Source organism: Heloderma suspectum, chromosome 2 (genome assembly GCF_057233095.1).
Source record: "Heloderma suspectum isolate Gila_16-S chromosome 2, 16-S_ref, whole genome shotgun sequence".
Taxonomy (NCBI): domain Eukaryota; kingdom Metazoa; phylum Chordata; class Lepidosauria; order Squamata; family Helodermatidae; genus Heloderma; species Heloderma suspectum.
The window spans coordinates 126411563-126439189 of record NC_139459.1 but is presented as its reverse complement, the minus strand read 5'-3'; the positions used below and the strand labels follow the sequence as shown (position 1 = coordinate 126439189).

General features: G+C 44.7%; 1 protein-coding gene across 1 annotated transcript in view; it reads right to left on the bottom strand.

The window, feature by feature from the left end:
• The window catches only part of PLPPR1 (phospholipid phosphatase related 1), a 211406-nt gene extending 187674 nt beyond the window's left edge, over positions 1-23732 (bottom strand). Inside the window, exon 1 of the mRNA XM_084834727.1 lies at positions 23618-23732. The gene's annotated coding sequence lies outside the window, so the exon portion shown is untranslated. The remainder of the gene's footprint in view (positions 1-23617) is intronic.
• Between the last annotated feature and the right edge of the window lie 3895 nt (positions 23733-27627).

The following is a 27627-nucleotide window of genomic DNA, read 5'->3' as shown; positions in this document are numbered from 1 at the left end:
AATATAACCAGACTAGTATAAATACATTTTTAAATTATATCACCATAAGAACAATTTAAAATATAAAACACATCTGATATATCAAAAATATAAAAGACAGCTAGCTGAACCAACATTCAACACACATGGTACATATGTGTGCATGGCAAGCTGTGAAACATAGATCATAATTTTATGTCTGTCTTCATCCTTACTCTCATTGTTATCACACACATGATGTCTCCAGCTTGCTTGGCCAGGAATTATGCTGAGTGTACATTCCCTTCCCCTCTTTAGCTTCTGTCAGAGCAAACTGACAACAAAGCTGGGCAATATACTGAGAAAACTCTCTATGGCAGCAGCACTGCACGAGCATCAACATTCAGACGGCAGTGGGATGTTAGAGAGAGATGCATCTTTTCACTAAGCACAAGCAGCTTCCAATAAAAACATACAGCTTGTCAGTTCATGCCCTTTGCTTTCCCTAACTAGAGGGAATACTCTTTGATACATCCCTTTGGTGAGTTCTTGGATACAGATCAATAATTTAAAATCCAAAGACTCATGCAAGGTCAGAAAATATGCCCAAAAGCAATTAAATTGACTGGTGCCTTTGTCAAGAGATGTACGAGTCTGGGGCTTCTGTTGTCCATACTCTCATTTGAAATAAGCTCAAGCAGAATAGCACGAGCCAGTCATTTGATAAATAACAAAGCAGGCAGTTTAATTAATTTTCCTGAAAGTTGTTTAAGTGCCTTCAGGACGTCTGGACAGAAAGCAATTACTGAGGGGGATCTGGCAAGAAATGGATTAGCTGGTCCTATAACAGCTTTGTTGTGTTCTTTTTTTTTTAGAGCTATACGGTTTTTGAAAAGAGCTGAAAGCGATTCAGATTAGAGCTACAATCCTGTGTGTAGTGGGGGGGCATTTTTAAGCACACCAGCCTCCCCAAATCTCCAGATGTTTTCAATGACTGCTCCCAACATTCCTGACCATGGACCATGCTGGCTGGGGCTGATGGGACTGAAGTCCAAAACATCTGGAGGGCACCAGGTTGGGAAAGGCTGAAGAACACCATGAGTGGGCAGGAGGGGGGCCTCTTCTTCAGTAAGCCTCCAAAGTCAAGTCACCATCCCTCCCCTTGGGGGGTCAGGCAGCATCAGTGGCAGGCATGAATTTCAGTTGGCCACCAAGACCAGCCAAAATGTATGATCTCCTGCCCAGAAATAGTTATAGCAGCCTGTATAAGAACTAAAAAAAAGAGAGCTAGACAATTTTTACAGAAGAAAGGGAAAACATTTGCACAGGCAGAGTTCACAGAAGCAACTGATTCCCTGAACTGTTTTGTTTATCAAATCATACGGAGAGGTGGGTGGGTGGAGGGGAGATCCGCTAAGAAAGGATACATCTCGTTATGCATCTTCAAATAAAAGCACATGCACACCCTTGAAACAGTAGAGTTTGTACTCCACAGTGTGATGCAAGCTTGTGCAACCTCAGCCGCTTAGAATCTTAAGGTTTACCCAAGGGTAGCCTACATTCTCCAGAGGAATCGCATGCCAGAATTCTATCACCGTCACTGTCAGCCGGCACCCTATGAACAATAAATGAACAATTCACATCTGGATTACTGCAATCTCAACACATTAGAGGAATTCACATGATTATGGTGTGTACACGATGGCCATAGTGAAAGGGCTCAGAATGCCTGCCTTATGTTGGCTCCTAGCCCATGGCAAGCTGACCATAAGCATTTGTTGTGAAGCGCAGGATTCAGCTTTTGGCACACTACCATAAACACTTGAAAAGAGATGCTTGTGACAACATGCCCAAAGCTAGCAGATGTGCACGACCAGCTCACCAAGGACCTGGGAACCACTGCAAGCAGGCTCTGTCTGTGTCAGGAGCAACCTAGCTGTCTCTTACAGTCCCCTCCAATAGCCAACTCAAAACACAGACGAAAAGGATTCTTTCCAAGGCTTTATTCCTTTACAACTTAATGACTCTTTCAGATGCTAATCACGAGCGACTAAGCCAGGAACTGCACTGGGGTAGTTAGCAGAATAGCCCAAGCTCCAGGTAAGGCAGTTGGTCCCCGTTTGAAGGAGGAGGGCGGGAAGACTCTGAACCTATGGGCTATGGAGAGGTCCTCCCTCTTACCCGTAGGTCCTCGGGACGCGACCGTTGCTTTAGAGCCAAGCAGGCAGAGCGCCTCCTCTCGGCGCCCTCTATCTGGCGCCGCTCCCTGCGTCTGCGCCGAGCATCCAGCAAGGCCCCCTCCCCCGCTCTCTGACTGCCAGGGTCACTATCTCCTCAGGAATGCAGGCAGGAGGAATCTCTCCCTGCCGCTGTGCCTGTGAGCGATGAGCGAGCTCCTCTCCCACGGGTTGTTGCTCTTCCTCAGAATCAGAACTGCTCTGGGGCTCTATGGGCTCAGTTTCCACCCTGACAGTCTGGGGCTACCACATGCCCAGATTGCAGGGCGAGTCAGTCAATGTTTGGGTAGGGCTGTGCATATGCTGCAATTCCGCAGAAGTGCCAAAAGCCCGCATACTATAGCACTGGATACTGAGTGCTGAGAATCTCAACTTTTTTTAAATGCAAGTTTCAAACCCTCATGGCTGCACAGATATGGTTGGAATTGTCTGGGCAATGCCTGCTGACATTTCAGAAGCCAGAGGGGTACCTGAACAGTGTCAAGGGCAGGACTTTCATGCACTGAGTCACTCCTTTCTCCTCCCTATAAACATAGTATAAAAATATACTGCTGAAGAACTTATGCAAAATAGTGCAATTAATACAGGCCTTAATTTTTGGCTTCTCTTGGCACAGGCTTTCTTTGTTTTGTTTTTGTACAAACTACATACAAGCCTGCCTTAGACACACTGTCAGTTGCAGGCTTGTCAATTGCACGCTGTGATTTGAACACATTTGAATGCATGGCAATGTTAAAAACAACAACAAAAAGACAAAGGTGTCCCCAGCCAGTCATGTTCGACTCTGTCTAAGCCGAAGAGCCAGCGCGGTCCGAAGACGCTTCCGTGGTCATGTGGCCGGCATGACTGAACACCGAGGTGCATGGAACGCTGTTACCTTTCCCGCCGAGGCGGTACCTATTTATCTACTTGCAATTTCTTGCTTTCAAACTGCTAGGTTGGCAGGAGCTGGGACTGAAGACGGGAGCTCACTCCGTCAAGCAGCACTCGGGTCTCGAACTGCTGTCCGGATGACCTTCCGGTCTGCAGTGTTAGCCTATTTCAAAACCAAGTAAAGTGATTGCAGCAGAAGATTTCATAGCCTAGAAATCAGAGGCAGATTTCTGCTTGTTGGAGCTCTTACAGTGTTTCATGAATAGGTACAGAACTACTTTAATGCAACCTTGCAAACAATCCACAAAATTACTAGTCCACAGCAATTTTTACTAGCTGGCTTGCCAACACTCATGTGATGAGGTGAGCAGCTATTTACAATCCAGGTTTAGCAGGTGAGGAAAAGTACAGATGCATGCCAGGCATCTGGCTGCTGTTTTAAGCTTCATCATGTTGCTGCCTTGATGTTGGTGGTTTTAACTCCTGTTTATTTCTTGGCTGGTTTTATCTCCCCATTATTACTGTATTTGATCAGGCTGGTTTTATGTTGCATTTTTATCATACTCGCTTTGTATGTGTGTTCGTATGTTTTTATTGTGTTGTTCATATATTGGACTGTGTTTCTTTGAATGGTGCATTTTATCCTATTTTAAATTGTGTGATGCCTTAAGAACTTGCTTTATAGGTGCCTTATAAATGTAATTAGTAAATAAGTAGCCCTATGTAAAACCTCCACATTTATGTCAACAACCCATCACTAGCAAGGCCCAAAGTGACCATGATGTACATTGGAAGCTGCTGTATATCAGATCAGACGATTCGTCCATCCAGCCTAGTATTAGCTATTCTGACTGGCAGCAGCTCTCAGGTAGAGGCCTTTCCCACTACCTATTATCTGACCCTTTTAACTGGAGAGACCAGGGATTGAACCTGGAACATTCTCCATGCACAGGACGTGCTTTACCACTGAGTTATGATCCTTCCCCTACAGACCATAGAGTGGGACAGCACAATAGGGTAAGACTGACAAATGTGGGCTCCAGCATGTGGTCTAACTAGGTGGAAGTGGCCTAGTGTGGAAAAATACACCCATTGTGCTCCTTGCACAGGTCAGCCTTAAAGATCTCTGCAACGCAAAATTTCATGGTTGTCCCTTTTATCAGAAGACAAGGGAGAGCATGACAACTGGTCTGGATTTGAACTGAGACCATCATCCAGTCCAGATTCATGTTTATGTTATATTCAAACCTATGTAGCAACATTGTTTTTTTCTTTTCCTTGGTTTTTGTTTTGTTAAAATTTTACAGAAAAAAAATTATTATGTTTCCAACAGCAGGTCACCAGGCGCCTTTGAAGCTCACAAGCACGTCATGGCTGTGATGGCTTTTCCCGTTGTTCAGCTCCATTGTCTAATAATCAGAGAAGACACCGCAGAATTCTAAAGCGGTTGAAAAAAGATTTAAGCATGGCCAAGGAAGAACGGCTGAATTGGGGAGGGGTGGGGGCAGAAGCGTGAACAGAAGGGGCAGAAGCCCTCCCCAAGTGTGCTTACTCCAAGAGTAAAGAAAAACAGCAGGTTCAACTACACCAACACGATTAGTAGAACTTGTAGTTTGGCTCTCACTGGATTAGAAACCCAGCAGGATCAAGAGTAGCAGGCTGAAGTGCATCTATATGCAATATCCCTCTAACTGTGCCTGTTTAATAAACACAGGGCGCTTCCAGACAGGCACTTCCAGACAGGCAGCTCCTAATGCTACCAACCACAAGGCACTGTGACGCTACTCTGCCTTTCCTTCCTTAACAGATTTTCAGTAGTAAGAAAAAAATATGAATGACAACACAGGAGGATTAGAAATGGTAGATGTCTTCATCTGGACCCCCACCCCCATAAAATTCTGTGAATGAAGCAGGTGCTCGCACATTGGACAGCTCCTTTAGAGTTCTGACTGGTTCTGATTGAAACCCAGATCGGATTCAATAACCCACTGACATCGGAGCCACCAGCCTCCACTGTCTAAATCCCTAGGTCAGTTGCTGGTTTGTTACTGAGTATGTATCAAAAAGTGTTCTCTCATGCAGCCCTCTGCCCTGTTTCATGTGGCCCCCAGCCTCATTTCCAAAGCCCTCTGCCTGGGATCAGTTCAGACCTCTGGCAAAAGTGATCTGTCCCTTCCCTGGAAGCCCACTGGATGGGGAGGAAAATGGAGAGGGAGAGGGATAGAGGGAGGGGGGGAGAGAGAGAGAGAGAGAGAGAGAGAGAGAGAATGGGGTGGCAGTAAAAGAAAGGGAAAGGGGGTGACCCACCCACTTTGAGCTCTGGCTCTTCCCACCACTGGCTTTGCTCCTCCCCCCCCCCACGCGCGCAACTGCTGACATGTAGCCCTTGACTAATTACCTGCCAGGGAATGCAGCCCTTGACAGAAAAAGGGTCCTCCACTCTGGTGTAAAAGAATACAGAGTATTTTGGAGCTACATTCAGCAGCACATTGGGAATGTATACTTTCAGGGTTATTGAAATGCAAAAAAGAAGAAGAAGAAGAAGAAGAAGAAGAAGAAGAAGAAGAAGAAGAAGAAGAAGAAGAAGAAGTGACTTTTTTGATGTGATAGGGAAATGGGATACTTTGAAGTTTAACTTTCAGGGATTCTTGAACTGAAGATGCCAATCACTGAAACCCCCCAAAGCAGCTTGTTCATGCCACTTGCTTGTCAGCAAAACCACAATCAGCGACTACTCCATCATTTGTAAAATGGAAGTATGCCAACATATTCTGGGAGAAGTTGGAAGATATGGAAGAAGACTCAGCAAGACTTTTTTTGTATGCATAAAAGCACTTGCTAAAGTGAGAGAGAGAGAAAGAGAAAGAGGGAGCAGGGAAGGAAAAGCATCAGTTACAATTTATTGTAGGAAATAAAATGCTGTTTGTCTGCAAATATTTTATAAGCATGGGTGACAGAACGTACAGTGCTATCTAAATGTAATGTCAGTTTTGTATACACATTGGCACATCAATCTTCATTGTCCTCTGTTCCCCTGCAATGATAGATTGGCTCAGGGACAGACTACAGCCATGAGCAGCTGCACACAAATGCAGACCTGGAGGGTGCACTCTCTAAGCCAGGGTCCTTGAGGTTAGCAGTATGTGCTACAGCGCAGGTGGGCAGAAAATAGATCTCCAGATGTTTTGGACATCAACTCCCAGCATTCCTGACCACTGGTCACACTGGCAAGGGCTTCTTGGACTTGATATCCTAAACATCCAGAGTCCTACTTTCTGCCCAACCCTGAGCTAGAGAAGCAGAATGCTCTGCTCTATGGACCAGTCATGGGCCGAGGACCAAGCTCCTCCTATCCAAATCATCCCTGGCCAATCCCGGGGTTTGGAAAGAGGGCAAGTCCAAGTGCTGATGAGTGGTGACTAGACACAACCATCTGTGCCATGCAGACTGCCATGCGCCCCAAAGCTAGCCTACTGCCCTCAGATTTAGCAGAGGATGCTGTCCCATCACCAGTGTTGAAGTAAAAACTGCCAGTCTGTTTGGCTTTTGTACACAGAATTCAGGAGGTACCATCTTCTCCTTCATTTCAGGCAGCAAAATGTGTTGGGCCGGCCCTGCTTCATGTTACCAACTAGTCACAAGGGTTGATTTTGGACATCCATATTGTCTTATGTACCTGAAGAGGACTCGGAGGGCTGAGCCCACACATCCATTGTAGCTCATTAGGCTTGGTCCCAACCACAGATTATGAGGTTCACAGTTTAAGCCCTGGATATGCAGGATGCTAACAGCAGCTGGCTACCACTGTGTATATTTTATTTATTTATTTAGTTAGTTAGTTAGTTATATACCACCCAATAGCCAAAGCTCTCTGAGCGGTTCACAAAAATTAAAACCACAAAAAGCAGCATAAAACAATATAAAATATGAATGCTTAAAACCACAATATAACAATATAACCATAATAAAACCTAGCATCAATGCAGAGATTTTACAGATTTAAAACACCAAACCTAAAACACTAGGAAGCTAAAATGCTAAAATACTGATATACATAGGTGAGTTTCATACTCTTGAAGATGGTGTAAAAAAAAGCCATCATTACCAATGGCGTAGTGGAGCCAGGCTTTGCAGGGTTGAAGCTCCAGGACTTTTTGATTAGGGTAGCTGGAATCTTCACAGTAGCTGTAAGGAAATGTATTTTCTCCCTGGTCCCGGGAAAGAAATTCCTGAAAATCTTGAGCTGATCATCTTATACTATTTGGGGACATGGTGTGTCGTCCCTCTCCCTTTCTCTTGCAATCTCTAGCCAAAGTCCAACATGCTAACCACTGCACTGCCCTTTGCCAGGTCACTATTCTATGGCTTTTCAGTTGATCCTAATAAATTGGGTATGGTGCCATCATGTACTGCTGCTCTTTTGGGTATCCAAAAGGGGTATCCGTGTTGTATATGTCTGCATACATATATACACACACACAATACACACACAGACAGAGAGATTAGATAGATAGATAGATAGATAGATAGATAGATAGATAGATAGATAGACAGACAGACAGACAGACAGACAGAGATCAACAGAGCTGCCTGAATTCTGAACTCTCCTTGGGAGTGGGGCTGGAAATATGAATACACACCAAACACACAGACAAACGCATAAACAAAAAATAGCGAGGGGGGGGGGCTGGAAACATTTTTTCCATTATTTTCCACTACACCACTGATCAGGACCTGTAAGTGCACAGACACCACCACCCCCGCCCGCCCCCTCTAACTCACTACAGTTTCTGGTCAAGCAATGTTTTGTTGAGGTTCTGCAGTTTTGCTTTCAAAACCTGCAAAATGTGTTCAAGCAGAGACTGCAGTGGGGAAGAAAACCCCCAGATGTGCATTCCTGAGGGCAATCAATGCCCAATCACAAACAAATCAAAAACCTATTACCTCTGCACAGTCTCAGTAGTTTATTCTTAAAAAGGACAGGTAGCAGTTAGAAAGACTCTTTGTTTTCTCAAGTCTCCGATTGTTCTTCCTGCTCCCTAGCCAGTCCTGCTTCCCAACATCACGCCAGTCAGAATCTTTTACTGCCCAGCATTTGGAATTCCACAAAGAGAAAGGCCACTATGGGGTGGGGGTGAAGGACAAGGGTTAAGCACCTCCCTTCTCCTATTTCCCCACTATTACCTCAATTGCCCCTCTGGTAAGGAGTCTCCTATTTTCAAAAGATCATATGAAGGTAATGTTATACATATCTGTATGTAATATCTTGTTTGGCCCTGGAAGAGCTACCTTTTGAAAGAAACGGCCAATAATTGAAAGACTGTTATCAAAATTATAGCTTTTGGGACTGATGGACACATTTGGAATTGGAGACAGTGCCGTGGGTACTCTCACAAAATTGCTACCATGGGGGGTCCTTCCTATTCACAAAATGGTTTCCATGCTGGACATGGCCAGTCACAAAACACCCATTTCCCAGAAGACAAACTGGTAAGGCTAAAAGAAAAGTAACTTGCCAGAGAATGTTAAAAATCAGGAGGGGCAGAGAGCCTGGCAAGCGCCAAGGGAGGTGTCTGTGGGCACACTGGGACCCATGTGCACCACACTGGGGACCCCAGTGAGGGGGAGAGAGAGAGAGAGAGAGAGAGAGCGAGATTCAATCTACCTTTCTCTCATGAGTAAAACAAGGCTCCTGTAACATCAGTTCGAAGGTCTTTGGTTTCAGGCCAAAGAAATCGGGGTTAACGTTTATCTGAAGCACAAAGAATAAAAGAGGAAGACTGCACTCCCAGTTACTTTTTTATTTTTAATACCAGTGTGCAAGGCAGTGTTTTGTGTTTTTGTTTCCAACCACGCCAGAGAGGTTTCTTTAGACTGATTACTACTACATCATGTGCATATCTGAGCCTGCCCAAAAGCAACATCTTGGGTTGGTTAGGTGATGAGAATAATGATGGAACTCTATGTTTGTACGAGAGCTGAGCAAAATGCCAACAGCTGACATTTTTCCCCTTCCCAAGTAATTATATCTTCAGCATTTTACTATATATTGTTTTTAACATAATATGCAAGATCTCAGCTGCACAGGGCAAATCAGAAACTGTAATAAGGTAGGCACATCAGACTTTTCAATATAAATGCACTAGCTCTTGCCATAAGCACCACTGGAACGAAGAAAATTACCTTGTCTCTCCAGGGAGAACCCCAGAAGACAGAATAAATATATGGCGTGCATTTGTGAAAAGTCATATACACATTTAAGAATATCACATGAACTTGAATGGCTTTCTTCCCTGGAGGAAGCATGTCCATGAGCTTCATTGCTATTGTTGACAGGAAGTATCGTGAGCAAGACATCCAATCCTACACTTATGATGCTACTGAAAGAGCAAAATCAGGTGTGTGTATGTGTGTGTGTGTGTGTTACACTGAGCATGAAGGAACACACATGGAAGCAGGTATTTAGCAGCATAAAACTAGTGAGAGTGTGCCATATTTGTTGTTGTTGTTGTTCAGTCGTTCAGTCGTGTCCGACTCTTCGTGACCCCATGGACCATAGCACGCCAGGCCTTCCTGTCCTGCGCTCTCTCCCGGAGCGTGCTCAAGTTCATATTCATTGCATCCGTGATGCTATCTAGCCATCTCATCCTCTGCCGTCCCCTTCTCCTTTTGCCTTCAGTCTTTCCCAGCATCAGGGTCTTTTCCAGGGAGTTTTCTCTTCGCATTAGGTGGCCAAAATATTGGAGCCATATACTGTGTTCTTTAAAACACACACACATTCTAGATAAGACATGACTGGTGATTATAATATATGCACAACAAAATGATGGCAATGAGTCTACTTTCCTCTTCCACTCTCTAATGTCTACCACAACTTGCCCATGTCCTGACATCACAACATACTGTTACTCCCTGCTGGCACCCCACAACATTAGTTGCTGCTTGTGGGACACAGGGAAATGCACAACGTTGTGAAGACGCCATATGAATAAATTGTTCTAGACCAGCTGTCCACAACCTGGTGCCCTCCAGATGCTCTGGACTACAACTCCCAACATTCCTTACATTGGACATGCTTTCTGGGGTTGATGGGAGTTGAAGTCCGAAATATCTGGAGGACACCAGGTTGGGGAAAGCTGTTCTAGACATTAAAAAGTGGGAGGGGAAATAGGATACATTGCTGCCATTTTCGGTTGCAGCCATGTGTATATCATAATATATGGTTCTGGCTGTAGATGAATATAGACAACTATTTACAAAGTGGTAAATGACAAATGAAGGGAAGCGGTGGCTTAGTGGTTAAGACACTGAACTGCAGACCGGAAGGTCGGCAGGACAGCAGTTCGAGACCCAAGTGCCGCGTGACGGAGTGAGCTCCCGTCTTCAGTCCCAGCTTCTGCCAACCTAGCAGTTCGAAAGCAAGAAATTGCAAGTAGATAAATAGGTACCGCCTCAGCGGGAAAGGTAACAGCGTTCCGTGCACCTCGGTGTTCAGTCATGCTGGCCACATGACCACGGAAGCGTCTTCGGACAGCGCTGGCTCTTCGGCTTAGAAACAGGGATGAGCACCGCACCCTAGAGTTGGACACGACTGGTTGGGGATACCTTTACCTTTTTTTTTTTTAAATGACAAATTCATAAATGATTCTCTCTACTAACCCTTAGGCAGTCTGCTTGCAAATTCTTAGTAAGCTGGTCATTTGTAAAATCCTGCCAAGTAGTGAGGAAAATTTGAACACCACCCTTAGCATTTGATCAAATAGGGAAAAGGCATGGCAAAAATCATCTCACCATTTGGAAGAATATTATTGGCCTACCAAGTTATCACATACACACAATGGCGAGGTACCACTTGGTAAATGGTTGCTTATATTCATCCTTGGTAAGCCCAGCCATCTATAATGGTGAGGATAAATTCATCTTTCCAGGGCCAGCATAAGATCTTTCTATTTAACCAGGCATTTTAGAGGGAATGTTTTTGTTTGGAGGAATTTTTCTTTTTATGCATTAGCCTCTTTAGTTCAATTGATTGTTTTCCTTTTGGTTCTTTGTTGTTTTTATTATATTGTTATTTACATGTTTGTGTGAATAGTTTATTCACAGTTTTGTATACTGCCCTGGAATCCATTTCATGGAGAAGAGCTAAGAAATATTTTAAATAAATAAATAAGATTGATCCATTTATGTACATCAGGGTATTTATAAACTGCTTTTTAGGGCACATCATTACAAAGTGATGTACAAAGAAAGAAGCAATATAAGCAATAATAGATACAATAGACAACAACATCATATCGGTGTATGGTTAATGTTAGAAAGCTGCTCTGAAGCAGGCAAACAATTTATGTTCCTAGTTCAAGGCAGTGGTAAAGAGAAAAGAGTTCAAAACCTGCTTAAACATCTAGCATCATTCCATTGGAAGGGAGGGCTACAATTCAGGAGCGACCACCAAAAAGGCCCTGTCCCTTGTGCATGCCAAGCTAACCAATCTTAACACTGGCAAAGGAAAAAGACCCCTGGAGCAGATCTTAGCGTATGAGCGGGACTATATGGTTCAAACTGGTCCTTCAGATAATCTGGTCTGTTTTGCCTGCATGCAGTGGGAACTCTGGGGAAGCACTGGAGTGATATAATTCTCTTTGTCATGTGGCAGGATGTTATAGGCAATCTGTCAAATGGGCAAGTGGCACTTACATGCCCAATGTGGCTAGTTACCATCTGGTTAATACAAACCTGCCTAGTTATGGAGATCTCTATAAAAGCCCCTCCTCCATCAGATAACCTATCATCAAAGGTAAGATGGGTGGTAACCTAAGAAGGGCCATTGTTGCTGGTGCACTCTGTCCCTCCTATGGGCCTGTCTGAAATTCTTTTTTCAGTTTCACAAGTATGTGGAAAAGCATTTTCTAGGCTGCAGCCCTGTGTGCACTCCCTTAGGAGTAATCTCCATTTAAGTCAGTGGGACTGACTTCCAAGTAAATGTACACAGAAGTGTACTGTTTACCATCAGAGAACTTCTTTAATCTGAGAACTTTTGTGTAGATCGTTTTACTGTCGCACCTGGCATTTTGTTATTTTTACTGGCAATGCTATTATTATTCGTCTGACCTGCTGATATGAGAATAGATTTTAATTGTTGCTACATTTTAATTGCAATTTTGGGGAGCAGAGTTGCCAGTGACTTTGGAAATCTGTTTACAAATGGAAAAACAGGGTCCAAAGTTTGAAAATAAATAAATGGCCACCTGTATTCACCCTGTGTTGGGTTTTTGTTTTTGTTTTAACCCTCTAGCTTTGGTTTACCATCTTTATCATAGAGTGTTGGAGGGAGCAATCCTATGGCCACTAGACAGTGGCTAGACGGCCATAGGATATCTGGTTTTCCGGGAACTGACCTTCCCTCACTTCCGCGCTGCCTCTGACACAGCATGGAACAGCCCCGTCCTCTGCGCTTGCAAGAGGAGTGTGGAGTGGCTGAAAAGGGGCGTTCCGGGGGGCATTCCAGGATGGGGAGGGCGGAAATGCCTGTACGACACATCCAATGTATCAACAGCAACCTCCCCCGCCCCACTCAGCTCTCCCACGGCTACACAGCCGCAATCAGCTGTCTAGCTGAACAGGCAGGGCAGGAGAAGCATGGAGGGAATGATCCCCTCCGTGCTTCTCCTGCCCTGCTTTGGATAGGCGGTCGCCTCCCAGTTCAGAGGCGGCCACCTATCTGAATAGGATTCCACCCTTAGCCAAATATGTTCTTAAAGAACTAGAACCATATTCTCTCTCTCTCTCTCTCTCTCACACACACACACACACACACACACATGACTTTTACTGGGATCACAACAGAGTTGTGGGCTCTTCATACAAAAGCCAAAGACAGAACCCTTTTTCCTTGCTTGTCTTGGCCATAATCTAGTGATTGAGTACTATGAACAAAGTCATCTGTTTTTCTCTCTCTTTGGGTATGTAATGATTTGTGCTTGTCTTCCATAGCCAGTAGTGAGGCTCGCTGGTGTGTGTGTGTGTGTGTGAGAGAGAGAGAGAGAGAGAGAGAGAGGCAGACAGACAGAGACAGACAGAGACAGAGTCGGGGGGGGGGGATAAGTTCTCTAGACAAGAAGTGGGCAGACTTCAGGCTTGTGGGATCTATTTTTTCTTTTATAGAACCCCAAGATCTACCGACCACAGCCTGGTGTAAAAGACTTAGAATTAAAGAATTCTGAGTCAAGGAATTTGTTCTGAGTACCAAAAACTGGTCATTCAGAAACTAACGGAATGTCACCATGCAATACCCCACTGGCTGACCTTCTTGGTAGTGGCACCCCCCTTTGGAAAACCCTCCCTCGTGCAGTTCAGGAGGCAGAAAGTATGGCATCTTTTAAACGCCTCCTGAAAACATACTTGTTCTCCCAAGGCTTTCCCCAGGCTGTAATTATACTAATCATGCCACTCCATCTTACTGCTCCTTCTATTAGAATTGTTTTTAATGTTGTGTTTTTAATATTGTATTTTAATGCCATTTTAATATTTATATGTGAACCACTGAGGGATTTTATTATATTTAGTGGTATATAAATATTACAAACAGAGAACAGAGCTCACAGTCCTTCCACACAAAAATCCATTCTTAGTTACCCCAAGATTTCATTTCAGCAGCACCCTTAAAGCCCTGGGAGGGGCTTTCGGTCCTTTCAGTGTGGCTATTGTGAAATAACTGGAAGTCAGAAATCCATGCTGATCTACTCCAAATCACACAAAGATCCAGATCAAACAGCAGTCCCTGATCCAAGCGTTCAATTTTTGGATTTTACTGTTGATCATCGAATTAGAATTGGAGGGGTTTTTGTAGGCCATAGACTCGAACCTCCTGCTCGATGCAGGAAATCCAAAGCTAGTTCATTCCCAGAACTCATGTGCTACCTCTTTCTCAAATAAAAACTGAAATTCATATGTTGACAAAAGATTAGATTGGCAACATGATTTCTCCTGGCAAGAGGACAGCCTAATACAGCGGTATCAAACATTTGAAAAATAAATAAATCACTAAATCCATAAGAGTTCTTTCATAGAGTAGATACATAATTGTGGGCCTAATTTTTTGACAGCCGTTCTTTCCAGCAGAGAAAACTCAATGTATTGCTGGTGAGAACAAGGATCACTTAGCATCACACTCCTTAGCAGCTTGCTGAATGTTCATCTTAAAATGAAAGAGTCAGAAAGATTACAGTTAGAATTCCAACTATGCTTTCAAAAGCAACCTATGAAAAGTAGGTTCTGTGGCCATTTAGGGAGGGAAAAAATGCCATTGTTTCCCTGGGACACATTTAACAGTCAATGATGGCTAACCCAAATATGCAAAAACTAACTGCAATTGTATGAAACAGGGGAACAGCATCTCCTATATAAGCCCAAGAAACTCTTTCAGCAGAAGGCCTGAATTCCATTTCAGAGAAACTCTTGGGGGCCACATTCCAGTGGTGGGCAGGGCCAAAGGCAAAAGGGGTGGAGCTGAAAGCGAAAGGGGGTGAGGCCAAGTATCCAAAGCACCACACATATTTTAGGCTTAAAGTTCTTTACTGCCAGTAACTAAGCCTTAGGAGAGGTATTTCCATCTTTCAAAATGGGGGGAAAACTGCACAAAAGCCAGGAAACCACCAAAAGATCGGTGGTCGGGAGAAAGTGGCTGTCAGGAATTAATTTGAGCATGTGGAGGTGTCTGGCAGCTCAGATTCAGAATCAGAATGGGAACAGCCAGAACAGAAGGAGGCACCCTCCCTAGGGAGCCCAGATACAGTGAGACTTCCTTCCCATGACCTTGACACACAGATGCAGCCTGAACACACACCCCTTTCCTCCTCCATGAGAACTCAAGTTTCGATGGGAGAGGAGGAGAATGGCGAGGGGCATGACTCGAGGGATGCTAGGTTCCATCGCAGAGTGAAGTGGGAAAAGTTAGAGGCAGGGCTCAGACGCTCTGCCAGCTTGGCCACTCGTGGAAGCCAGCGTAGGAGGAAGCCAGCCTAAGGGAGGGGCATCCCTTCAAAGCTAGTCTGGCTGAGACTGCTGGCACCTTCCCTAACCTGTGTAAATGTGTGGATTAGCTGTTTCATTGCAGTCTGAAAGTTTCCTAGAATCTACATTTGTAAAGAAGCTAGTCCTTAAATAATAGTGTTAGCCTGAAGCCTTGTTTCCTAGAGTGTGTTTGATTGCGAAGGGGGAGGATGAAGGAATGTGACAGTGGGTGGGGTCAGGGAAAGGGGGCATGTCTCTCTGGGAAACCCCAGAGAGCCAGATTGGGACCCCAGGCAGGCTGAATTGGGACCCTGGGGCAGAAGGTTCTGCACCCCTGCCCTATATATTGCAAATATTCAGCTCCTCACTCTATAAAAGATATGCGTATGTGGCAATTGTAAGTAGCTCACATATATGTGCTTTCAGGAACAAGGACTTTAGCCTAGTGGCAGAATGTATGCTTTGCATGACACTTCCAGTTAAAAGGTCAGGTGATGGTAAAGAGCTCCACCCAGATCTCCATGGGGGCTGCCACCAGTCAGAGGAAATGCAATGCAGCCTGATGGAGCTGGTTTAGGCTGGCTTTCTATGTCTATTCATGTTCAATGTTTCCTTAACACTGCTACAACATATAGCTTGTGATGCTGGTTTCTGGAACTCTCTCCCCATGGAAACTTGCATCGGGCCATCACTAATGCCCAAATGCCTAGGAAAATAAGTATATCTTTACTGGCACAGTCATTTTTTCGCTGCCAGGCAAAGACGTATTATTTTCCCAGGCATGTGGTCATTAGTTATGGCTCAATTGTTGTAGGCTGCTTCTGTAGTGTTCATTCTAGGCTGGGAGGGGGTGGGTGGGTAGAGATGTGCATATTGTGGATGAACACTTTTCCTATTGTCTTGTTTTTAGATTTTATATTAATTATGGATTTCTGTATTTATATGTGTGTGTGCTCGTGGCAGTGGGAAGAGACGCATAAATTTAATAAATAATGACAACATTATGGTAATGTAATGGTATTACCTAGCATGTTTGATCTCAAGTGTTCTTTTTTTGCTAAAGAGTATTGAAACCCAAAGTTGTCCGATCTGATATAAGGAAGCTTCCTATGTTCCTTGTATCTCCCCTGTAAGGCCAAGGCCCTGCTTCATGTTCCATTCTGCTCTGTCTCTGTTCTGTGGCCTACACAAACGTCTAGCAAAATGGACTGATACATTTCTAGCTCTCTCCCATCTCCTGTTGAGGCTGCAGGTTAATCATTAGAAAGATCACTGGATTTCCATCATTCGGCACAAACTCCCTGGCCATCGCTGTTCTGCATCTACCTTAGGAAAGCCAGCAAGGCAAAACCTGCTATCATTCGACCCCTTCAGGGTCAGTGTGTTTTCATTATTCACACTTGCACATTTGTTTTTCAGGGCCAATGTACATGATCATTTTTTGTGACAGAATCTACATTTTACCACATGATAAACAGCAACTATGAACTGATTGCTTCATTTTGTAAAGCCATTATCCTAGAAACATCATCACGGATTGCTCTTCCTTATCACATCCCAGCCTGCATCCTTTTATTTGGTGCCAAGCCGACACGATAAAAGAGAAATGATCTATGGTACCATAACAATTTGACACAATCAAGCAATAAAACGATAGCTGCGGTTTATCATGCAGAAAAAGGGAAATGCCACCACATAAACCAGATTGGGTAAATGAGTGCTCCATTCCCTACTAAAAAAAGAAGAAATTCCATTCCCAGCTGCACCTTTCCAAGACTCTACTATGCTTTTTTTTCTATCCCCCAACCCCTGCCAAGTCACAGCAATGCATATGCATCCAATTCATTTTCACATCTTCAGTAATGTAGAGAGATTGGGGTGACAAGGGGCACTTTCCCTAGCCCCTTGGTCAGATAAGCGAAGTGAGCATCAGCAGATATTGGCCTGATTGACATATAACACTAACCATGGTTGGGGTTGTTGAATTCTGGGTTGTCATGATGTAAGAATCCAGCTATACTGCCAAATAATGGTTTGTTAACCACAAACAATCCAGAAAGAGAACCCATGTTTTGTTGTTGGGTTGTGAACTCTGGGCTGTTTAAACCATAGGTTGTCATTCCATATGAACCCAGAACTGCGGGTCATTCATTGGTTGTTTCACCAGGCTACAGAGGTGGTGGGTAAGAGTGGTAAAAACAAAACAAAACACAGCTGCTCTACATGCCAATACTACAGCGCCACAAAGGCATTTGGGATACAGGGAGGGAGAAGGCAACAAGGAAACAAACAACCTGGGGATTGAGAAAACAAACCATGGTTTGTTTGATCATCTGCCAGACAAAACCTGGTAGGGCAATTAAACCATGGGTTAAATAAATCATAGATTAGCGTTATGTGTTAACTAGGCCATTGACAGTATGCTCAATTAGACAACATTTTCTTTTCAGAACAATAAGCATGTTTTCAAGATGGCAGATGAAAAGCCTGACAGCCACTTGCTCAGGGGGTTAGTGAGAACCACACTGGCCAAGAAGAGTGGCAACACTGCAGCTTCTGACTAGCCCGCAGCCTGACACAGTAAAGCACATTCAGCCATGACTTGCTGCTCAGGTGAAGAGGAGAAAGTCAGAGACGCTGAACAGTAGGAGCCAGCAGGCTTTTTCACAGCGGCTTCCAAACAGGAGCTGTCTATCTGAGCAGCAAAAACTTGGAAAAGCTAAACCTCAGGCATGGAACTGATGCTCCTGGGGCAAAAAATCAGCTGCCAAGCCCACCTCCCAACTGCTAAGTAGTTGGGCATTCCCACCAAAGGAGACAAAGGTTCCAAACTGGCCACAACCCTTTCAGCATAACTACCTAGAGTTTGACTAGATTAGGTGGAGGCTTTGCTTCTGTACACTTAGGGAGAGCTTTATATTGTGCATCCTTATGTCTTTTCTGATATGAAGGTGCTCCCTTCACAACTTAGCCAAACCTGATCCCCCTTTTTAATGCAATGAGTGGGAGTCTAGTGGGTTTTTAAAAAATGGTTATGATGAAAGGGTAAGCTCTAATATATTGAATTCCTCTTCCCCAGTGCCTTTGTGCTGTATGTAGATTGCCAGCAGTTTTACCATCTGGTCTCCGCTCTCCCTGCCCACTGTTTCTCTTAAGCAGGGAAATAGGTAGGAGGAAAATTTGCCTCGTCCATCCTCAGAAATCCAGGAGTCTTACTTAGCACATAATAAAACAAACTGAATTTTGCTTTAAAGGAGAAGAAAAAAGACAAGCCATCAATCTTATGGCAGTTGGCCTCAGGGGAAATGCTAAAGAACCTATTAGAGAAGAGGGAAAAACCCAAGGCCCAATAATCCTCCTGAAGCCTTATCAAATTATGCTGGGAAGTCTCCTATGATCCTCAGGTCAGCCAGGGCAAGACAGTTGGGAGTCTAGGAAGGCAAACTTCCAAGATAGCATGCCTTTTCCATCCAAATTAAAGAAGGACAGATAAGCCTTCAGAGAAAGCTAAGAGAGGGTTCTCTATATTTTATTTTACAGCTGACCTACACATGGAGAAATATTAGGAAGTCAGTAGTGAATGACTGGAGATCAAGAGTTTTTTTTATAAAAAGGAAGGAAGAGAGAACAAACAGGGCCTAGACAGTGTAATTACTACCCCTTACGCAGGAGCTGTGACCCATGTGCTGCATAGTGCTTCCCTGCCCCCCCCCCCAGTGAAGTCCCCACCACCCTCTGCGGCTCCACAATTTTTTAAATCTACAAGAAAAAAGAAAAGGCATCTGTAATAGCTATGGAGTGCCAAAGAGACCAAATGTAGCTTGTTTGCAAGCTAGGTTTGGCCCTTTGGGCACTCAGTAACTACTGCAGAGCATCCAAATGGTTAAATTCAGCTTGGAAACAAGCTAAATGTAACCCTTGTAGCTTTCTGTAGCGCTAGAGTGGTTTGCCACCGAAATTCGGCAACAGGCCACTGATTGTTTAAAAACTGGAGCCCCGAAAAGGGGAACAAAACAATACATACTGAGTAAGGAAGCTCTTTAATGGCTCTTAAACCACATGGGCAAAACCTTGCTTCATGAGATGTGTTTCTGTACTGCCTTAACTTAACCAAATATTCCATAGGTTGCAGCCAAAAACAGATAAAGGCTTTGTGATAACCAAGTACAGGAGAGAAAATCCCTATAATATAGTGCAACGTTTCTTTCACCAGCATCTATTAACCTATATACTAATAGTGAACTCATTCCCTGAGTATGGCCACTGAAGACTGAAACCCGTGGCAGCCAGAAATTCTAAGGAGCCCCCATATGCCTTCTAAGATTTCACCAGATGTAGCCCCATTCAAGTCTATCTTTGCAGTCACAATGGCCTGACACTTGCTAGATATTTGTGCAGAACTGAATAATAAACACAGCCATTCTTTCATACTTCAGAGGTTACCCTGCTCCACAAGATGACCAGGCTACAAATATAACTGTATCTTTTCATCCAGTCGCGCTGCTATGGCTCCCAGTCTTGTGACAGCCAACATTTGAAGAAAACCCCAATGAGGGGAGCAAGGTAGGGAGATTTTCACACCAGGAAGCTCCAGATAATTAGGTAACACTTAGAAAAGTACTCAGTGGAGTACTTAGCATGACAATTAATCCAGATGTGTGTGTGAAATGCAGCCAGTAGCGGCCATTCAAGCAGGCCATACTGAGAGAGATGAGAGGAGGAAGCGAGACCATTCCAGCAGCCCTGCGGAAATACTTAATTTTTTTCCCCTCTTCCCTCCTCATTCCTTTTTCCTTGTGTGTCATTTTTTTTCCAATTGTAAGTCCTGCAACCAGTATTTTTATCCCACTCCTCAGCCAAAAAGACTCTGGGTGTCGCTTAGATATAATCACGCAGTGGGACTTCCACTTATGCAACAGGGCGTCCCCATCCTCTCCTCCCCCTTAGGGATGACACATGTCCCAGGACAGAGGCAGAGACCATAAATAAAACATTTAAACAAAACAAGCACTTCTCAGGCAAAACCCTTTCAGAACAGAAATGTCTTCATCAACCTCCAATACTGTGTTTCACAGTACTGGTGTAGCCGCTGAAAAGCCCTGCAGAGCCATGCCTCGTTCTCCAATTAAGAACATTTGCTGGAACCCCAGTATGGCCTTATATCCTTTTAGACATACTGCACATCAGTTATGTAGCAGACTGTGCTACTTTCATTCCAGTTTCCCACTCCTTTTCTCTGTGAGACAAATGAGCACAAGAAAGGCAGAGGGAGTTTTTTCCGTTCTTCCATATTTCAGAGAGAGTCTGTTTGTTGTTAAGAAAATAGATCTCGTTTATTCTCTGGACTGAGACACCATTGCATCAAATTATTTTACATCAGCTCCCTCAAAACAAAGAAAACCTAGAGTTCTTTAAGAAAATGTGAACCCTTCCCAACCTTCAGTCAAGTGTTCCAATGGGAGATTTGCAAGCAAGGCAGGAACCTCTTATTTTCCACAAAACTGTGTGTGACATCCTTTAGTTAAAGAGTTATTTCAGATTTTGGAAGTATATTTCTCTTATTAGAGCATAGTCTATACTGCAAATCAAAGGAGACAGGATGGAGGTTAAGAAACCAGCAACAGTCAAAATATTGACTCCTCAGAACTCAACCATCCAAGCCTGTTGTCCTCCATACAACTCTTATCATATGAACTGTTCATTTTGATTCAAATCCCAAACCAGCCTCCATTTTTATTGGAATCATACAGCTTTCTCACTTGCCAGGACTAGCCAACGGGTTATTCCTGTGACCGAGGGTGTTCTTATCTTAGGTACAACCCCTTTCTGAGGGGCATTGTGGATACATCTGCATGTAACTGGTAAGGCCCTCGCCTCGTCTATTAATATTGCTGCTATTAACAGAGAACCACAATTGGGCCAAGCCAAAAATTATGCTATATAATAATGTCTCCTGCTACAAGTCTGGCATAGTGGAAGGAGTTCCGTAACTGCTTTAATGTGTACTTTCCCCCACCCCTCCCCTGCTGTCTTGTGGCAACTTTAAATTTAGGACAGATAAAAGGAAGTATTTCTTCACACAATGCAGAGTTAAATTATGGAACTCACTACCACAAGGTGTAGTGATGATCACCAATTTGGATTACAGAGAGCTTTGGCTATTGGGCGGTATAGAAATGAAATGAAATGAATAAATAAATTACTTTAAAAGGGGATTAGACAAATTCATGGAGGATAAGACAATCAGTGGCTACTAGTCATAATTGTTATATGTTACCTCAGGTATCAGAGGCACTTACTTGGACGCACAAGCAGAAGGGAGTTATTGCATTCACGTCCTACTTGTGGATTTCCCACAGGTAACTGGTTGGCCACTGTGCAAAAAGAATGCTGGACTAGATACACCCTTGGTATGATCTAGCATGGCTCTTCTTATGTTCTTAAGTGTTAACCATTTTACTTCTGTAGCGCCCAAAAAGTCTCGTTGCAACTGAAGTACACCCTCATTTGCCAAGAATATGTGACAAGAATATTTGTTCCAAATCTGAGAACTATCCATACTACTTCTCCAGTGTTACTTGGATCATCCTGCAGTGGCAAAATCTGAAGGCTGATCACATATTATGTGTTTTACGTTTACACCTTCATTTCAAAAGGTACAGCATGAAGAGTAAGTGAGGATCAGCTTGTCTTTTCAAGCGCTTGTATCAGATAGATACACTCATGAAGGAATGGAGATTGGCCTTCTGACAGGTGTACTTTCAGTGGCACCCCAAAGTTTGCTTCTGTATAATGTGGAAACAGGCCCTGATAAACCAGCACTGGTAAAGTGAAACCAAGGAACTTCCAAAGAGAATAAGTCAGTAATAAAATATTTGCCAGGACTTAATCTGAGCTGAGGTTTAGCCTCCAAACCTGATTTCAGTGACCATGAAGAAACTGCCTTCCTTTCACCACCGTGTAACCATTATAAGCTCTCATTTATTTGAATTAAGAAGAAGAGCTTCCAGGTCAGAGGGCACAACTTCCAGGCTAGCTTGCAGTGTAACACCATTCATTACAGGAGTGATGCCCTGGTGCTTGGACAACCACAGCTTGCTTTCTTAAGGGATGTTATTCTCCATGGGAATGTTAAAGGTAGAGAGGAAATATTTAGTGACACAGTATTCCCGTTGGCATGCATTAGACGGAAAAAGATACAACACCTGGAAATGTTCCCTGAAATATACCAAGCAATCACATATCCACTACACATATCCACATTGTACCTTCTACCTATGCCTCCTTTCTTATTTAGGGGCAGATTTTCAAACCCGCATCTCAGCAACAAAGTCCTTTTCAGTGTCCATCAATGCCCTGAACTTCACCTTGGCTGATTGTAGCACATGCCTAGCAAGGCACCTCCAAAAGAGCAACGAACAACAAACCTCATCTCTTCTCATACCCATCTCACACACTCTCTCACAGCGGTCACTTTTCATCAGCTGGTGACACGGGGTGGAGTCTCTCGGGCAACGGCAGATCAGGGGAAAAAATGGAATATCTTATCATAGTGTGAACCTCTCAAAAGAAAACTGCCAAATGAAATGTCAAATGAAAGAGAGCAGCATTCCCACTCACAAAGACAGAGATGCCAACCTACCCTTAGCAGTACCCAGGTACAGGAAAATCCATTTCTGCAAATTCATACGCAGCAAAACTTTATTCAAATGAACCTCTCAAGTCCAAATGCTTCCATTATAGCCACACTATTTAATGCTCCTCATTCTCACATACTTCTAGGTTTCATGCCCCCATTAATTTAAAACGAGCTTTTTAGCTGCAACTGTCTCCCCAAAATGATTACATATGGGGAGTTCAACTGCACACACAAAGAAATCATGAGCCAAACCTCACAAGCACCCAGATACGCACTCTGGCATCCACCCACACTGAAAGGCTGAAAGTAAGCCATGCTGCAGTCCCAGGCATGCATGCATGCCCTTCACATACAAAGACAAACGCATGCAACCCCACAAATGCAGGTTGCTACACACACCTTGTGAAATGCACCCTGAAATCCAGACAGACCCACAACCGCAGGTGGTGCATGATAAACATGCCCATGCAGCCAGAGTGCTCTACATAAACACCCACATAATCCCATGCTGTTCCCTCTGCAAAAAATAAAAATACAAATCTACATTTTAAAAACCCCTACAATTGGTCTGCAGACCCTAACAAGTGCTCTTGGAGTCACCCACCTTGCTCCCTGCCTGAGCTAGACAGGAAAATAAATAGATAAAAGTTTCCTGGTGGGACTAACCCTCCCTCCCCCCGCCAAAAAACCCAGCCAGCTCCTGCTTTAAAATCCAACCTTGCATCTTTCCCCCTTCCCAGCAAGCTTCCTCCATTCCATAAGCTTCCTCCTCCCCACTCCACTCAATTCAGCGCCAATCCCTCAAGGTTCCCACAGCAGCGGCAGCCCGCACCCCAGTCCCAGTGACGCCCCCCCCACTCCCGCAAAAGCGTGCAACACCCCGAGTTGTCCTTTGCCTCACCTCCTGGGTCGTCTTCTCCCGCTTCCACCTTCTGCCTTGCTTCAGCGCCGCTATCCAGGCTAGGAGTAGCAATATCCACTCAGGCTGCCGCCGGGAGACACCATTTCCATCCAATGCATGATGATCTCTGAATATATATATATATATATATATGTAAATATATGTAAATATGTGTGTGTGTGTGTGTATATATATATATATATATATATATATATATAAAGTATGTATGGGAGAGAAGTCTAATTTTGGAGTGCGCTTGGCAACGCTCTTCCTGCCTTCCTTCCCTTCTGGTCTTCCTCCTCCACAAGGTCTAGGATCTTCGCTTCACAGAAGGCGAAATAACGAGAGAGAGGGGTGGAAAGGAGGGAGGTGGTGATGATGATGATGATGATGATGATGGGAGGTGGGGAATGACGGTGTGAGTGGGGGGAAGAGAGAGGAGGATCGCGCAGGCGCAAGGCAGGGGACACCAAGCGCTCGCTCAGGCGTGCTCAGAAGCTCCCTTGCGCTTCCCACCTCCGGTTTGTCCTGGAAGCAGGAACGGAGCTGCCCTTCAGGGGAAGGGGCGTGGCGCCGGGCTGGAGTGTGTCTCCCCGTCCCGCCCTCTCGGTAGCAACCTCAGGCGCTTTCTCTCCCCCTTTGCGCCAAGGCGCGCGCTCTCCACCTGTCTCCAGGATTTCCCCCTCCAGCCCGTATGCCTCTTCCCTCCGCGTGTAGCGCCTATGTAGACTCTAGTGCTGCCTAATGGACATCCCGTCTTCCTCTTGGCTTTCTTCAGCGAGGTAGGGGCGGAGACCGCGTGCGTGAGAACAGAGTGCGCGTGTATTCGCTTCTCTTGCAGTCTGTAGCACTGCGATCTTCAGCTCAGCGACCGCGGCGGCGGCAGCAGCAGCAGCAGCAGCTCCTGCTCTTGGTAGTTCCATTAGGGCTGTAGGACGCCTTCCGATAGATTCCAGCCTTCCCCAACTTGATGCCCTCCGGGCGTGTTGGACCACAACTCCCAGCATTCCCCAGCCGGTCATGCTGGGAGCTGTAGTCCCAACACAGCTGGAGGGCACCAGGTTGGGGAAGGCTGATCTGTAGATGGGGCGCGGGTGGGGGAGAGAACTAAAGGTCAAAACTAGGAATGCACGGAGGGGAGCTGGAACTGGAAGGTTGTTTCCAGATGGTCCGGCCTCGTGAGCTTCCTTGGCCGGATTTTTAAGGCGAAATCTGGCGTCCTTCACTAAGTGCGCCCTCCGAAGGCAATGCCTCAAGATCTCCCCTGCATTTATATTGCACCAGTCTCACTTCTCCAGAGAATGCCACGTGTCGGATATTTATTTATTTACTTATTTATTTATTTCATTTCTACACCACCCAATAGCCGAAGCTCTCTGGGCGGTTCACAAAAATTAAAACCAAACAGCACACAATGAAACAATTAAAAATATATAGAACATTAAAACCACAATATAACAATACAACCACAATTGTACTGTTATATTGACTTATGGGGATATTGACTTATGGGGCTTTGTGTGAGCACTTTTTTGGAGGGTGAGCTACTCTCTGCTACATTGACGCACCAGATTATATTGTGGTAGGATAGGATAGGCCATGGATAGGCTTTTAATCTTTCATCTTTCTAAAGATTTGCAATACTATCAAGACTGGCAACTGGCAGCCAGAGCTGCGGTATGGCCCTGCTTCCAAGGTCCTCTTCCCATTTAGCTGTTCTACTGGTGCATCAGAGGGGCTTTTGCTGGGATATCTATCATGACAGTGACATATCTTGCATTCTGGCAGTGCAGTGTGGCTTCCACCATATTCAGTAGCCTGTCAACTGGCATAACTGTATCTCCTTCTCCTGGGAGAATAAACTGTTCCTGCCAGTGTAGCAGTTTTATGCTGGAATCATGGGGGCATGTTGTTGTAGTTATACTGTTGCACTGGCTGAATGCTTTACTGGTGTAACCATAATGGAGGTGCAAAGGTAAAAAATGACCAGATTTGGGAACATAGAAGATGAGGAACAGAACTTTGTCAGAATCCTATGCATACTCAAAGGTCATCCTGCCCCAACCATAGCAGGGTTATGCCTGCAAATTAGGTAGTGTATATTGTACAGAGATATATTATCAGTTGTGGTTTTATTATATTCTAGCAAATGGACCCAGAGGAGAGAAGAGGTGTTTCCTCACAGCAGGGGGAAAGGGACAGCCCACTCTGTCCCTTGGAACACTCCCTCCTGGCTCCAGTATCAACTGCAAGCTGTGCACTGCTTAGGGGCGTCTGCCATCTAGTGACTGAAGGTGGCACCACAGGCTTCAAACACATGAACGCATTTACATTAATAAAATTCATCAGGGCGCAATCCTATTGAGATAGACTGAAGTCAGAGGCAACCACCTATCCAATGCAGGGCAGCTGAAGCACAGAGGACAGGATTCCTTCCGTGCTCTGGCTGCCCTGCAGTTTTCCTCAGACACCTGATTTTGGGCATCTAAGCATGGCTTTGGGGAGGGGGCAGGAACGGGGCTGGAGACCTCACAGGAAGCTGTCTAAAACAGCTTCCGTGGTCTCCTCCCCTCCCCCGGGAACTTCCCCTTTTCTCCCTGGCTGTGCTCCATGTTACAACCATGGACGGGCACAGAGGGACAGCTGCCGCAGTTCTCTCCACCCCAGCTATCAGGGGGAGGGGGTGGGGAACACGGTTTCCCAGCTATGAGCTCAGAGCTGGGAGACCGAAAAATCCTATCTCCCCAGATGCTGTCTAGGGGCATAGGATTGCTCTCTCCATGTGTTTTAAAAACAAAAACGAGCCCAAGGTGACCCCCTAGTGTCTCCTTAGCATGCATGCACATTTCAGGCATCCACGTTTCATGGTCTTGGCGCTATGGCATCGATGGACAGATCTGCTCTTTTATTACATAGCGAATGTATTGTACGATTATTTATGATCATACGCATGATACACTACCCTGGTATCCATAAAGACGAAGGGCAGTTTTAAAATATTTTTAAATAAATACATAAAAACACTCTCGTTGGAATCAATGGAGAGACCCAAATCCCCCCTCACCCCAGCCACGTTGGAGGGTGGGATTCTGATTAACCTATCAGCCAACTGTGACACAGCATGAGGAGTTCATAGCCTAGTATGAGAACACAGTTTATGTATATGATGTATTAAGATACACAGTACATTGGGCTACATCACTTTATTCCCATGACCAGAGAACTGTGGGGGCACCGGTGGGAAGCACAGCCATCTTTGTTGGGGGACAAAGCTGTGTTCTCCCTTGATGTTTGCCCAATTGCCATTTGTCCCGGGGGGGGGGGGGAAGGCTGTTGGTATTTTGTTTCTGTTCAGTTATTTTAATATATACTAAACTTGCCTTCTGATTTGCTAAAAAAAAAAAAGTTTGGAAAAACAAAACACACACACACGCAACTCAATAATAAGCCTGACTGTTGGGTGTACCTTATCTGCTGTGGAGTCTTGAGTACTACAGGAGTTACGGTATGAAGGTTAAACAGATGATGTATGCAAGAAGTGTGAGCTGTACTGAGTCCTCCACTTAGAAATGTCTGGCTGCTGTCTGTGCGCTCCATGCCTTGCCGTATAAAGAGTTCTGGCAGCAAAACCAGGAGGTTTATCAAACCCTTGGTGGATTGCCATACATGGCTGGTGGCATGAGTTCAGCTTGGTGATCACAAATTGTGCAGTCCTGAAGTATGTGAGGCATTTGGAATGCTCGAAACACGCAATATAAATGTGCGACATAAACAACAATGGTATATTACCATTATTATTACTTCAAGCCTGGCCTTAGGAGCAGTATTATTGGGTAAGGGCTGTAGCTCAGTGGTAGAGCACACAGTTTGTATGCAAAAGGAGTCCCCAAGTCCAGTCCTTGGCATCTCCAAATAGGTCTGGGAAAGACCCTTGCCTGAAACCCTGGAGAGGTGTTGCTAGTAAGTATAGACAACACTGACACTGAGCAAGATCAGGGCTGGTGTCAAAG